The sequence below is a fragment of the Aethalodelphis obliquidens genome, unplaced genomic scaffold, assembly GCF_003676395.1.
Source record: "Aethalodelphis obliquidens isolate GAN/ISIS:26980383/991018 unplaced genomic scaffold, ASM367639v1 scaffold41, whole genome shotgun sequence".
Lineage (NCBI taxonomy): Eukaryota > Metazoa > Chordata > Mammalia > Artiodactyla > Delphinidae > Aethalodelphis > Aethalodelphis obliquidens.
The window spans coordinates 15,124,657-15,136,882 of record NW_020837985.1 but is presented as its reverse complement, the minus strand read 5'-3'; the positions used below and the strand labels follow the sequence as shown (position 1 = coordinate 15,136,882).

At 43.0% G+C, this 12,226-nt stretch overlaps 1 protein-coding gene across 15 annotated transcripts in view; it reads left to right on the top strand.

Moving 5' to 3' along the window:
* PTK2 (protein tyrosine kinase 2) overlaps positions 1-12,226 on the top strand; it is a 253,726-nt gene that overhangs the window by 14,554 nt on the left and 226,946 nt on the right. Inside the window, exon 1 of one of the 15 annotated variants that reach the window (XM_027077975.1) lies at positions 8,830-8,955. The exons of the other annotated variants lie outside the window; for them this stretch is intronic. The gene's annotated coding sequence lies outside the window, so the exon portion shown is untranslated. Of the gene's footprint in view, positions 1-8,829; positions 8,956-12,226 lie in introns of those variants that run through there. 15 annotated transcript variants of the gene reach the window in all.

Sequence of the window (12,226 nt, the reverse complement as noted above, 5' to 3'; positions counted from 1 at the left end):
CCTCCTCCCTCCTCCCTCCTCCCTCCTCCCTCCTCCCTCCTCCCTCCCCACTCCCCCCTCCCTCCCTCCTCCCTACTTCCTTCCTTCCTTCCTTCTTTCCCTCCCTCCTTCCCTCCCTCCCTCCTTCTCTCCCTCCGTCACTTCCTCCCTCCCTCCCTCCCTCCCTCCCTCCCTCCTTCCTTCCTCCCTCCCTCCCTCCCTCCTTCCTTCCTTCCTTCCTTCCTTCCTTCCTTCCTTCCTTCCTTCCTTCCTTCCTTCCCTCCCTCCCTCCCTCCCTTTCTGTTTTTCTTGTACTTGAGTCAAAATAAACAGTAGTTTGCTTTGCTGTCTTGCTTTAATGCTCCTGATAGCAGTACATATCTTGTTTTTTAAAACTTAGTCATTAGGATGGAGAAGCAGCATGAAGCTTTAATAGAACAAGGTTCATTAGAGAGATACACTTAGTGTATTAGTCTTTTTCAAAAAATGATTTTATTAAACATTGAAGAGATACAGAAGAACATGTGTAAGATGTGTGTAAGGTGTAGATCAAGAGTGCTCTGATCTCCCAGAGGAAGGTACCCGAGTCCGCAGAGGTGAGCTTCCTCGTACTGGCCCAGACAGGACACATTTGGGCTCTGCAGGCCACCTACAGCTTCTGTCCCCAGTACTCAGCCCTGCCATTCTGGCACAAAAGCAGCTGTGTTAAAGGAGTGAGTTGTCTGTGTTCCAGTACAACTTTATTTCTGAACCCTGAAATTTGAATTTCATGTAATTTCACATGCAACAAAATGTTATTATTCTTTTAATAATTTCTTTAATCATATGCAGTGTAAAAACCTTTCTTAGCTCATGGGCTGCACAAAAACAAGCAGTGGGGCCACCCTGGTGTAGAGAAGAGTAAAGCAAGCCTAGCACCTGCGGCCCAGCTGCAGCGGTGGAGCGTCCCCACCCGGAAGGCCCGCCTGCTGCCCACCGCAGCCCGCCTCCCGCATCGTGAAGCCTGCATAGCTATCCTGCCCTCAGCCCCCTTAGCTACAGCCTCCTTCTTCAAGGCCTGGTGTCATTTGTATTTTACTCACTTTTATTTTCTTTGTCACTTGGCTGTGACAGAAAATCTCAGGGCAAAATGTCTGTTCACTACTGTATCCCCAGCATTTAAAACAGCGGTCACTGAATGCATGTTGCGTTTATCATTTCTTATTTTTGTGTTAGTTTTGTCTGTGTTGAACTTTCTATTAGGGAATCACACTACACGTGACTTGCCTTTTCCCACTCAGCACTGTGATTGAGACCCGTAGGAGGTGCCGTAAGTGATCAGTACGTTCACTTTCACTGTTGCGTAACCTTGTCTCCAGTTGATGGGCATTTGTGTGGTTTGCCGCCTTGCTCTTGCAAGCGCTGCTGACACGTCTTTGGCTGCCCACGTGTGTGGATGTGTCCAGCCTGCCCACGTGGGAGTGTGATGCCGGTTCTGGGCTGGCCAGCCTTCAGCTTGACTGCTTACTGCCAGATTGCTTTTAGAGTACCCCTGCCAATTTACATCCCACTCCTGGTTGCTCTGCATCCTTGCTAGTAGTTTATTTTGTCTTTTTTTCAGTTTTACCATTCTGGTGGTTATGTAATAATATCTTGTGGCTTTAAATTGAATTTCTCTTATTACTAACTTTGTTGATACTCCTTTAATATATTGGTCATATCTCTTCTCTCTTCTATGAAGGACCTGTGAAAACATTGACCTAATTTCTTATGTTTTTCTTATTGACTTGTAGGTGTTCTTTCTACGTGTGGATTACTATCCTTTGTCATTATAAGTTGTGAATATTTTCTTCCAGTTTCTGGTTTGTCTTTTTACTTTTGAGGTGTCTTGGAACTAAGTTCTTAATTTTAATATCGTTGACTTTATCAGTCTTTTGCTTTTTCTTAAATTAATTAATTTTTGGCTGTGTTGGGTCTTCGTTGCTGCGCGCAGGCTTTCTCTAGTTGAGGTGAGCGGGGGCTACTCTTCATTGCAGTGCGCCGGCTTCTCGCTGCGGTGGCTTCTCTTGTTGCAGAGCACGGGCTCTAGGCACGTGGGCTTCAGTAGTTGTGCCACATGGGCTCAGTAGTTGTGGCACGCAGGCTCTAGTGCGCAGGCTCAGTAGTTGTGGCGCACGGGCTTAGCTGCTCTGCGGCATGTAGGATCTTCCTGGACCAGGGCTCGAACCCGTGTCTCCTGCATTGGCAGGAGGATTCTTAACCACTGCGCCACCAGGGAAGCCCCAGTCTTTTTCTTTATGATTAGTTTTTTTGGCATCTCATTTAAGGAATCTTTCTTTGCCCAAGGGCTACAATTTGATGTGAGGTATTTTTATTATTTATTCATAAAACATTTATTGTTCCATTCAATAAATATGTTCAATATTTAGGTATATTTCTTTTCTTTTGACCACTCTGCATGGCTGGTAGGATGTTAGTTCCCTGACCAGGGATTGAACCCGGGCCCTCGGCAGTGAAAGCATGGAATCCTAACCACTGGCCCATCAGGGAATTCCCTATATTTTCTAATTTCCATTAAAATTCCTTTGATGACTTATGATTTATTTTAGTGTTTGATAAATTCCAAATGAGTGAATTTTTTTCATGTACCTTGTTGTGACTTATTTCTAAAAGGGGGTTGTAGTAAGAAAATGTGTTCTGTATGGAACCACTTCTTTGAAATTAATACTATCTTTAATAGACCCACATCCTAGTTTAGTTTGGCTACATCTTGGTCCTGACTCAGAAACTTCTGGACACCTAGGTACTTAAATTCCAGCTATGCATAATTTATACCTTGGTTTTGCAAGAAGATTAGATTAATAGATTAGACTAAATTTTTTTATTTGATAGAGTTTCTTATATTTCATTTCTGCCTCTGGAAATACTTGTTTTATTTCCTGCCTGAAGTCGAGGTGTTAATGTACGTTTTCAGCTCTTGGACTCTGTTCTGTCCAAGCTGAAGCTTGAGGACAGGTGACTGCCTCGACTGCCAGTTTGTTTCAGCTTAGCCGATGGGCAGGGGTTCATGCTGTGCCTGCAGCTGCTTCCTTTCAGTGGCATTTGTTAATTAAGCTGTTTAATTTTACTTTCTTAAGGACTGGTTGAAGAAAAGGAAAGAAAGAAAATTTTAGTTTGTGGTTATACCAGGGTCTTTTAGCCTAGCGCTTATTTTGTGTATCCATTTCATTTTTGTTTTGTTTACAAAAAGTAGCATTGACTTGAAAATTATCAAAATTAAATAATGAGTCAGAAATTAAATTTTATCCCTCCCCTAACATCTCAGGTATTGGTAATTGAAGGGGTCTGGGCATCATGGTTTGTGTGGGGAGGCAGGTCTTTTTAAAAGAAAGAGTATCTCATCTGGGAAGCAGAAGACCTGGGTTCAGATATTGCCTCTCTGCCTTTTGTCAGGTGACTTTTGACAAGTTGTTTAGGTTCTGTGAGTCTCGGTGTCCTTACCTATAAAGTCTAGTATTTATAATCGCAGCCATTGAGGGTATTTATGCAGCTACAGTGTAAAGCTTGGACAAATGTGAAGTGCTAGGATCATGATCTTTACCTGACTTACGTAGTGTTTTACTACTAAAGGCTAAGTCTTTTCCACTTACATGTTTCCCTGGTTTGTTTTTGAGCTCGTCTAGTCAGTTCATTCATTTGTTCAGCATTTATTAAACACCTGTCTTGTGCCTCATACAGTATTAAGCCCTGGTGATACAGACAAGAGGGGAGTGGGACTGGTTCAGGTCAGTGGCTGTGTCACAGCAGGGGCTCTAAGGACTGGGAGGGCGTGTCCCCATTGATGGTCAAGCTGTGGTGTTGGCAGACTTTCTCTGTTAAAGGCCAGATGGTGAACACTTCAGGCTTTGCAGGCCGCATATCGCCTGTCACATATTTTTTTTCCCTCTTTAACCCTTTACAAAAGTAAAATGCATTCTTAGCCAAGGAACCATACAAAAACTGGTTGTGGACCAGATGCAGTGGCCTCTGCAGGTTCTAACTGTCTGAAAGGATCTGTAGAAGTCGAGTGGAAATTGGGAAGCAGAAAGGGCCTTCAAGACAGGACCCGCCCTTTGCAATGGTGTGGAGGCGTGACGGGCTAGGGTTTGTGGAGCTGAATGTCTCTGTCAAATCTGGAGTACAGGACAGGTTGGGTAGAGGAGGAGGTGAAGTTGGCGTTAGAGGCAGGATCAAAGCAGTTTGTACTTGATTCTGATATAGAACAGATTTGTATGGTTGGAGGAGGTTTGGACTGGATCAGCGTGGGCGGTGTTACAGTAAAGCAGTTGAGAAGGGGGAAGAAGCACACGTTTGTCACTCAAGAAACGGCTGCCCGGTGTCACTTGCTAGTAAAGTGACGGGCAGAGTTCAGATGGTCCAGTTCCACAGCTTGTGTTCTTTTAATCATACAATTATGTTGTACAGATAAATGAAGAAAGCCTTGATCAAGGGCACGACTGAGGAACGGGAGAGAAGGGGACTGATTTGAAGCCCGTTTCTGAGTTAATCTCCAGGCCTTGACCAGGCAAATGACACGGCAGGGCCGCGAGAGGGGCCCAGGGTAACTCTGGGACAGCTCCCAGATTTCTCCTGGGGTGACAAGTTCATGAAGCTCTCTTTGCTCTTGAGTTTACTAGGGATCACAGTTGCTTTGAGGAGGAAACATTGTTTCCTAGGTCCATGAGCCCCAGAAATTAAGTTGTAAGCAGAATTGTGTGTAGATGTGTGTTGTTTTTCCCTGGAGAGAGAACTCTAGGGCTCTTGTTGGATTATTAAAAGGGAGCCCAGCACCCAGGGGTGTGGCTCCTTGTTCTTAGATTGTATACTTCTGGCACTCTGCAAAGGTTTAAGCTAATCATCCCACATCACAGGGGTTTTACTTTAAATGTAATACATCCCAAACTGCCAGCTAAACCCCAAACACATGCAGCCCCTCCGAAGTGGAACTGTATCCCCAGCCTTTCCTCCCCTCCAGAGACAAAACAAGACACGTTTTTGGTACATAGAAGGCTGGCCAGGTGTGTGGGACTCCAACCGTCTTGGAATGTTTTCAACGTGCTATTGTACGTTAGAGCTGAAGTTTACATACTGTTAGGCATCTCTTAATAGTCACATGGCTGTGAGAGATGGACAGGTGTCACCTTTAAGTAGGATTTGCTAGCACCAAAAATGAGTGTAGTTTCTTCCTAGGAATGTGTGACCTCAGGCCACCAGCTAAATTAAGGCGGCCTAATCAGGCAGGAGGTTCTGAGGGCTCAGAGGTGACTTCCCAGGAGCTGTGTGCGGGCAAGACCTTTCCCTGGGCCAGGTTCATGCTTTACTGCACAAAGCCTAGAGAGGTTAATTATTATTTCTGTCATTACTATGGAGTTCAAGGAATTATTGCCTTCAGATAGATATATGTTGCAGCCACACGCAGTATAATTCACCACAAAACTGAAAAATCAGAATTTCTACACCAAAGTAAAGATGTCTCCAGAAGTGTGTCATCCTTGACACCTGTCCTAATGTTTTTATAAGGGACTTGAATAAAGATCAGGAGTCATGCTGGGAGACAGCTCACTTTTAGGATCAGAATTTTAAAATATTTTGACAGGTTGTAATGAAGTGCTGAAATCAATAAGGTAAAATTAAAATTTATCAGGAATAAATGTAAAATGCAGACATAAATCAAAAAAGATCAACTGAGAAAGTTGAAGATGGGTCAAATATGTCTTAACTGTACCTGTGTGTAGAAGACAGGGGGATTTAGTTGACTAAAACGGATTGTCAAGCATTTCTGTAAAGGCACACAGTTTCCATAAAAGGAAATATCTTAGGTTTTTCAGACTAATAGGCAAAATCAAGGATATTATGTAAATACTTCTATAAAAAGGGAGAACACAGAATTTCTACAAATTTTTCATGGACAGAATTCAAATTATAACTGAATATAATTTTTTTTATAATACAGGTCCACTAATGAGAAGAATGGGATTCTCTTCTGGGGGAGGAAGGGGATAACACTTTCTTTAATTGGAGTTTTGAAGTTACTGCTTCCTGTCATTGGAGTCAATTACAGATATTCATCTCTTAACGCTGATGTGCCCAGGAGGTTTTATGTGTTTCACCTTTGCAAATGTCTTTATGCCGATAGGTACTCTCAGATCCTGATATCAGTGCAGGAGTATATCATTTTAATTGAGCATATTCATTGCTTGGAAGGCATTTATAGAATCCTATTAGGTTCTTCTTGATATTTGCCTTTTAGCATGCCATTATATTGCAGATTAATCACCTCCAGTTGATGGTTAGAGGGCGGCCTCAACTGCATAGTTAAATGGATTTTGAAATATGTAAATTTTCATTATACTTGCATCAAGGTTCAAAAAATGCTGCTGTAGCTTAAACTCAGAAATGTAACTGCTGTGAATTTGTGTGGGAATGGAAATCTCGCTTGTCGTCGTAACTTTTGATAGCAGAGAGTGTAAAGAAGCGTGGTGTTACTTGTGATTCAAACATTGGCTGTCATTGAAATGACTTTACTGCAGTAGAAGTCTCTCATATAAGCACTCTTGTGCCTTGTAATTTTAGGTTGAATTCATTAAGAAATGTTATCAAGTCTTTAGCAACAGCTAATTCCATTGAATACAATTTTTCGATTAACAGTGATAATTGAAGGAAGGTCTTTTTCAGAAAAATTTCAGTCATGGCTCTGAGGTCAACAAGTCACAACAAAACCTTCCCCCAATCATTAAACTGCTGTATGGGAGGACAAGTCAGGATGTTTCAGTGAAGTTCGCTGTTGATGCTACTGGTTCAGTAACACATAACAGATTAAAATACTTTGCACAGAGTACGTGCCGATGAAGAATACAATGAATAACCATAGTTTAAATAACTATGTTTAAAAGCTTTACAGGTTTTAAGGCTTCCCTGGTGGTGCAGTGGTTGAGAGTCCGCCTGCCGATGCAGGGGACACAGGTTTGTGCCCCGGTGCAGGAAGATCCCACATGCCGCGGAGCGGCTGGGCCCGTGAGCCATGGCTGCTGAGCCTGCGCGTCCGGAGCCTGTGCTCGGCAATGGGAGAGGCCACAACAGTGAGGCCTGCGTACCGCAAAAAAAAAAAAAAAAAAAAAAAAGCTTTACAGGTTTTAAAAGCTGTAAATGTATAGCTTACATTTTCATAATCTTTGTAAATTTGTCCAGCCAGCCCTTTTCTTCTGCTTCCCATGTATTTTTTAAAAAATATTTATTTGGCTGTGCTGGGTCTTAGTTGCAGTATATGGGATCTTTAGTTGCGACATGAGAACTCTTGGTTGCGGCATGCATGCGGGATCTAGTTCCCTGACCAGAGATCGAACCTGGGCCCCCTGCATTGGGAGTGCGGAGCCTTAGCCACTGGACCACCAGCGAAGTCCCTCCCCATGTATTTTTACTGTCATCATTTGTATTCCACTTCAGGTTGTACTAAATTAGTGCTTTCTCCAGTTCTTTGAAAATATTCTCACCTGTAGTTCCACATACACTATTCCTGGAGGCCAGTTCCTCAGTACCACTGGCTCCTTGAATAAATAGCCGAGCAGTGTGGGAACCATCTGTTGACGCATCAACAGCCAAGGAAAGCCACCCAGAATCATTTGCCTTGTTCTTTAATTGATTATTGATGTTGTTTCCCATGTCCTCAACGCTTTGAGCAGCTGTTCTTGCTGAAAGGCTGATAGTCTTAAGCAGGTTTGTTTTTTTCTCAGCACATTTCTTTGGCTGTGCAAACATCCGTGTAAACTGAGGGACTGTCTAGGATCTTGAGCAGAGAAGTGGTGCGTCTGATTGAGAGTCCGAGTCACGTGCGGCGTTGGGAACAGGCGCTGGAGTGGCCAGGGCGGGAGCAGGGAGGCCAGTGCTGAGTGGGTGTGGCTGCTGCCGTCATCTTTCGGCTCCGGTCAGCCTGGTGCTGGGGGATGTGACACCAAGGGCAGTTTCGGGGCGTGTTTTGCAGGAAAAGGCGACCAGATTGGGTGGGGAGCGTGGGAGGAAGGGTTAGGGATGACACCCTCAGCAGTTGGCTGAGGGGGCGTTGAACGCGTGCGGAAGGGTCGTGTCGGAAGGCCACGCCTGAGCTTCGAGGGGTCTGCTGGGCAGTTTACGCCGCTCTCTTTGGCGACGTTTCACTGCTCTGAGTGGGCTAGCAGCTCAGAGCATACAGTGCATCTGTCACGGTTTGGTCAGGAAAACAGAAGCCACTCTAGACTTTTTTTCAATATAGGAACTAGAATCCATCACTTCTGTTGCTATAGGGCTGGCAGGGTTGAAGGTCAAGGAAGCAGCCATTACAGTGAGTGTGTCCCAGGAGCTCATCTGGAATCAGCAGTGATCTGGACAGTTGGAGCCGCTGCTGCTGATCTCAGTGGTTGAAGCAGGTGGTTCCTGGGGTCTCCCTCTGGAACCACTGGGAATTCTCTGTGGAAGCCACTCTAGCTCTTAGCTGCCACAGTTGGTGAATTCTTTTTTCTCCCTACGCATCGACCTGCAGCTGTGCTTCTGCCCACAGCTACCTCCTGAGAGTACTTTTCTCGTTAGTCTTACCAGTCTTGCACAAGTGCCTCTTATTAGTTACCTCCAGCCCTGAGTCATGGCAGGAGGGGGTTTTGGGAAACCCAGTTCTGGCTTCTTCTCTGTGATGCACAGGAGAAGGTGGAAGGTGGTGGCTGCGATGCAGGGTTGACAGCAGTCGGTCCAGGACAACAGCTGGGCAGCGGGTCTGAACTAGAGACGCATTTTAGAGTTAGCAGGAGACAGCATTCAGAGTGAGCTTGCCTGGGAGGTAAGCACAGCTAAGAGGAGAACAGACAGTCCTGGGGGCTCTGGAATTGACTGGTTAGAGAGAGGAGGAAGCACCTGTGAGCTGAGAAGAACGCAGGGGAAGACGGCATCCTGGGAGCCAAGAGGAGGGGAGAGGAAGTGACCGACTCTTTTCAGGTGAGGCCAGAGTACTGACCACTGGATCGAGCAGTTTGGAGATTATTGGTGATCTTGGATAGAGAAGTTTCTATGGAGTGTGTGTGTGGGGGGGCAAAGCCCGTGGGTTTAAGAGATAAAAAGAATTTGTGATATTGAGTATATTGGGTGTGTGCTTGTTTATAGGATTATTTGCATAATAGCTGCTTTAAAGGCTTTGTGGGCTAATTCTAACATCTGTTTCATTTCAGTATTGACTTACCTTGATTGTCTTTTCCCACGGGAATCAAAGTGTGCCTGGCTCTTCCTATGCCGAATATATGTGGAGCACATTCTCCACATTTAGGGTATTTTGTTAGGGGCTCTTTGTCATATTTAAATCTGCTAATCTGGTGGTGGTTTGAATTCCAGTCTCCTTTCCTAATCCACCTGCTACTGTGTACTTTTCATTAAATAGCTTCTGCAGTTGCTCCATCCAGGTTTACTTTGCTGTCTCCAGGAGAGACAGGATAGAGTGTCTTTACTCTTCCTTACCTAGATCTGGGACCCTGCACTTGCACACTGCTTCCATTGTGCAGGTAATGATGGTTTCTGGTTTCATCTGGGCCATTAATGTCCAAATGACTGTCCCTTGATCAGTTACCTCTCTTGGTCCCTACAGGAGATGCTCCTTCTAATTACTTCTTGAATTTGGTTCATAGGTCCTTCTTTTGGTGTCTCTCTCAGGTAGACAAAATGACCCTTAGATATACCGTAATAACCATTAGTTCTTTTGAGTATGATTGAAGGGTTGACTTGTCTTGAATATATTAACTGTGCCTATTAATTAATTTGAGTAGAATAGTGTTTTGCTAATATTTTTAAGCCTTTTGCACAGTAGAATTTTCTGGGAATGTTATTCACAGTGCAAAATAGAGCAGTGGTTAAGAGCATGGACTTCGGACAGATTTTACTTTGAGTCTCAGATCTGATCCTTCCTCCCTGTGTGATGGGGATGAGGTTGCTTAAACTCTAATCTTGTTATCTCATCTGTTAGGTAGAGATTATCATAACTCTCTTACAAATGTGGTATAATATAGTTCGTACATGGCTAGTCATATAAATAAATAAGGAAAGAATCAACCTGATGTTCAACAAATACAGTTCCTAACAATGTAGATATTTCTGTCGTGGGAATTTGAAGGCTAATCTTTTTTTTCTTTTTTTTTAAAGATTTATTTTTATTTATTTAGGCTGCGCCGGGCCTTAGTTGCAGCATGCATGCCGGATCTAGTTCCCCCACCAGGGATCGAACCCGGGCCCCCTGCATTGGGAGCGCAGAGTCTTACCCACTGGACCGCCAGGGAAGTTCCTGAAGGCTAATCTTAATCATTCTCCGATTTAGTTTGATCAGTTTCTCCAAGAACTAGAAGGCAGTTTATATTCATCATTTACTCTGCAGGCATAATAGGCAATCTGTTATTAGTGTTGTTGTTAATATTGTTTTTTCTGAATTTAGTAACTTTACCTCTTCTCTCTTGTTAATATATTCACTTAGTCATTAGTTTAGTACCAGCATCTCAGAGATGCCTGAGACACTGCATCCCAACCTGTGAGCAGCACCACAGTCTAGTATTAGAATATTTTTGGCTAGAAAATTAGTTTGAAGCATAAAGAAGCTTTTGTTTGCCCAGATGATTTTCATAATCATATTCACATTCTTTATATATTTTTGGGTTTTTCAGAAAGTTACTTCTGATCTAGTATTTTTTAGAATACAGGTTGCAGCTTGCCTACGTACAAAACTGTTGGTAGACTGAGCTTAGAGGAAGGGCAGCCTGTGTGAAATGGTTGTATATTTTGGACACTGGAGACCGTCACAGTTAACTTAAATTGTTACGATGTTATGGGTTAAGAAATAGTGGGTTTCGGCCTTATTTAGCACTTAGCATCAAACGACCAGTTCTTCTCCAGGAGTTCAGCCTACATGCTTAATTCGAGCCAGATAACTTATAATTTGTCAGTGTGTCATGTTGAATGTTACTCAGCTTTAGGAAGAGTTTTTCTGCTGTGCTTGCTTTGGAAAGCCCAGATCATGTTCATTGTTTTAACAGTAATATTATCTGGTTAATTTGGGAAACAGGATAACATCATGATTTTAAAAGTGCTATTAAGCTAGTGTTTGAATCCCTGATCTCTCCCTTGCTTGTTGTGTGACCTTGAAAATTTCTTAATTTCTTTCAGACTTAGCTTTCTTCTGTGTAAAATGGGAACACTAATAGTAACCAGCTAGAGGCGTGAGGAGCTAGTACTTATAAAGCTCTTAGGAGAAAGGCTGTCATTGTATGATGGTTAGGGTTGTTATTGAGACTTACTGAGAGATGGATGTTAGAAAGCTGGCCACGTTGGATTGTGCATTGAAATGGGAACACTGTAAGCAAGGTGATGGAAGGAAATACTTTACCTGTTAGTGAAGCACAGATTTAGAGTGTGAGACTGGTGGGAAATTTTAGTTTGCATGTTAGAAAGGGAAAGGGGTTCAGAGCAGCCCAGGTGTCTATTTATACCCATCATAAAACACACCATTCATGCCCAAAATGTAGAGAGTATCCATCTTACAAATATCTTCAGGGACCTGGCAGTGTATTTTATTGTATAGTGAGACAAGCTTAGTTTCTGTTTATCTATCTGGAGTAAAAGATTTTATTTATGTATTTTAATTATACAGTTTGGGAAATATCTAGTTTTCTGCTCTATTTGAACTGGTTCAAATTTTTATGCTTATATTTTATCAGTTTTATAGTTAAAATGCATAGCTTCATGTTCTTAATAAAGATAGATTGGCTCATGTGATAGACAGGAGTGCTGGAACTCAGCATGCACTGAGTCTCCCACTGCTAACATGACAAGTGAACAGGCCTCCTGTTGCTTAAAATGAAATGTTGTTACTTACTTGAATTCTCCTTAAAATACAGTATGAAGCAAAGAGCAGTTATAAGGCACTCAAAATCTAGTGTATCCATTCATTTATTCAGGCATTATCACTCATGCATCGAGTACATGTTTATTGATTAAGTACTCTACGTGTTTGATACAGTGTATACTATTGGGTATATAGTGGTGAACAAAAACCAGACCTGGGGAGTGTTTTGCCTTTCACAGCAAGAAGAAAGCCAGTTGTAAGAGACTTGCATTTCAATGAATGGAGTTTTCAGGTTTGTACTCCTCTAATAGAAAAGAGGTCAAAAACAAACAAGAAAAGAAAAGAAAAGAAAAGGCAGAGGGCCTCTAAAGAGCACGTGTTACTTACCTC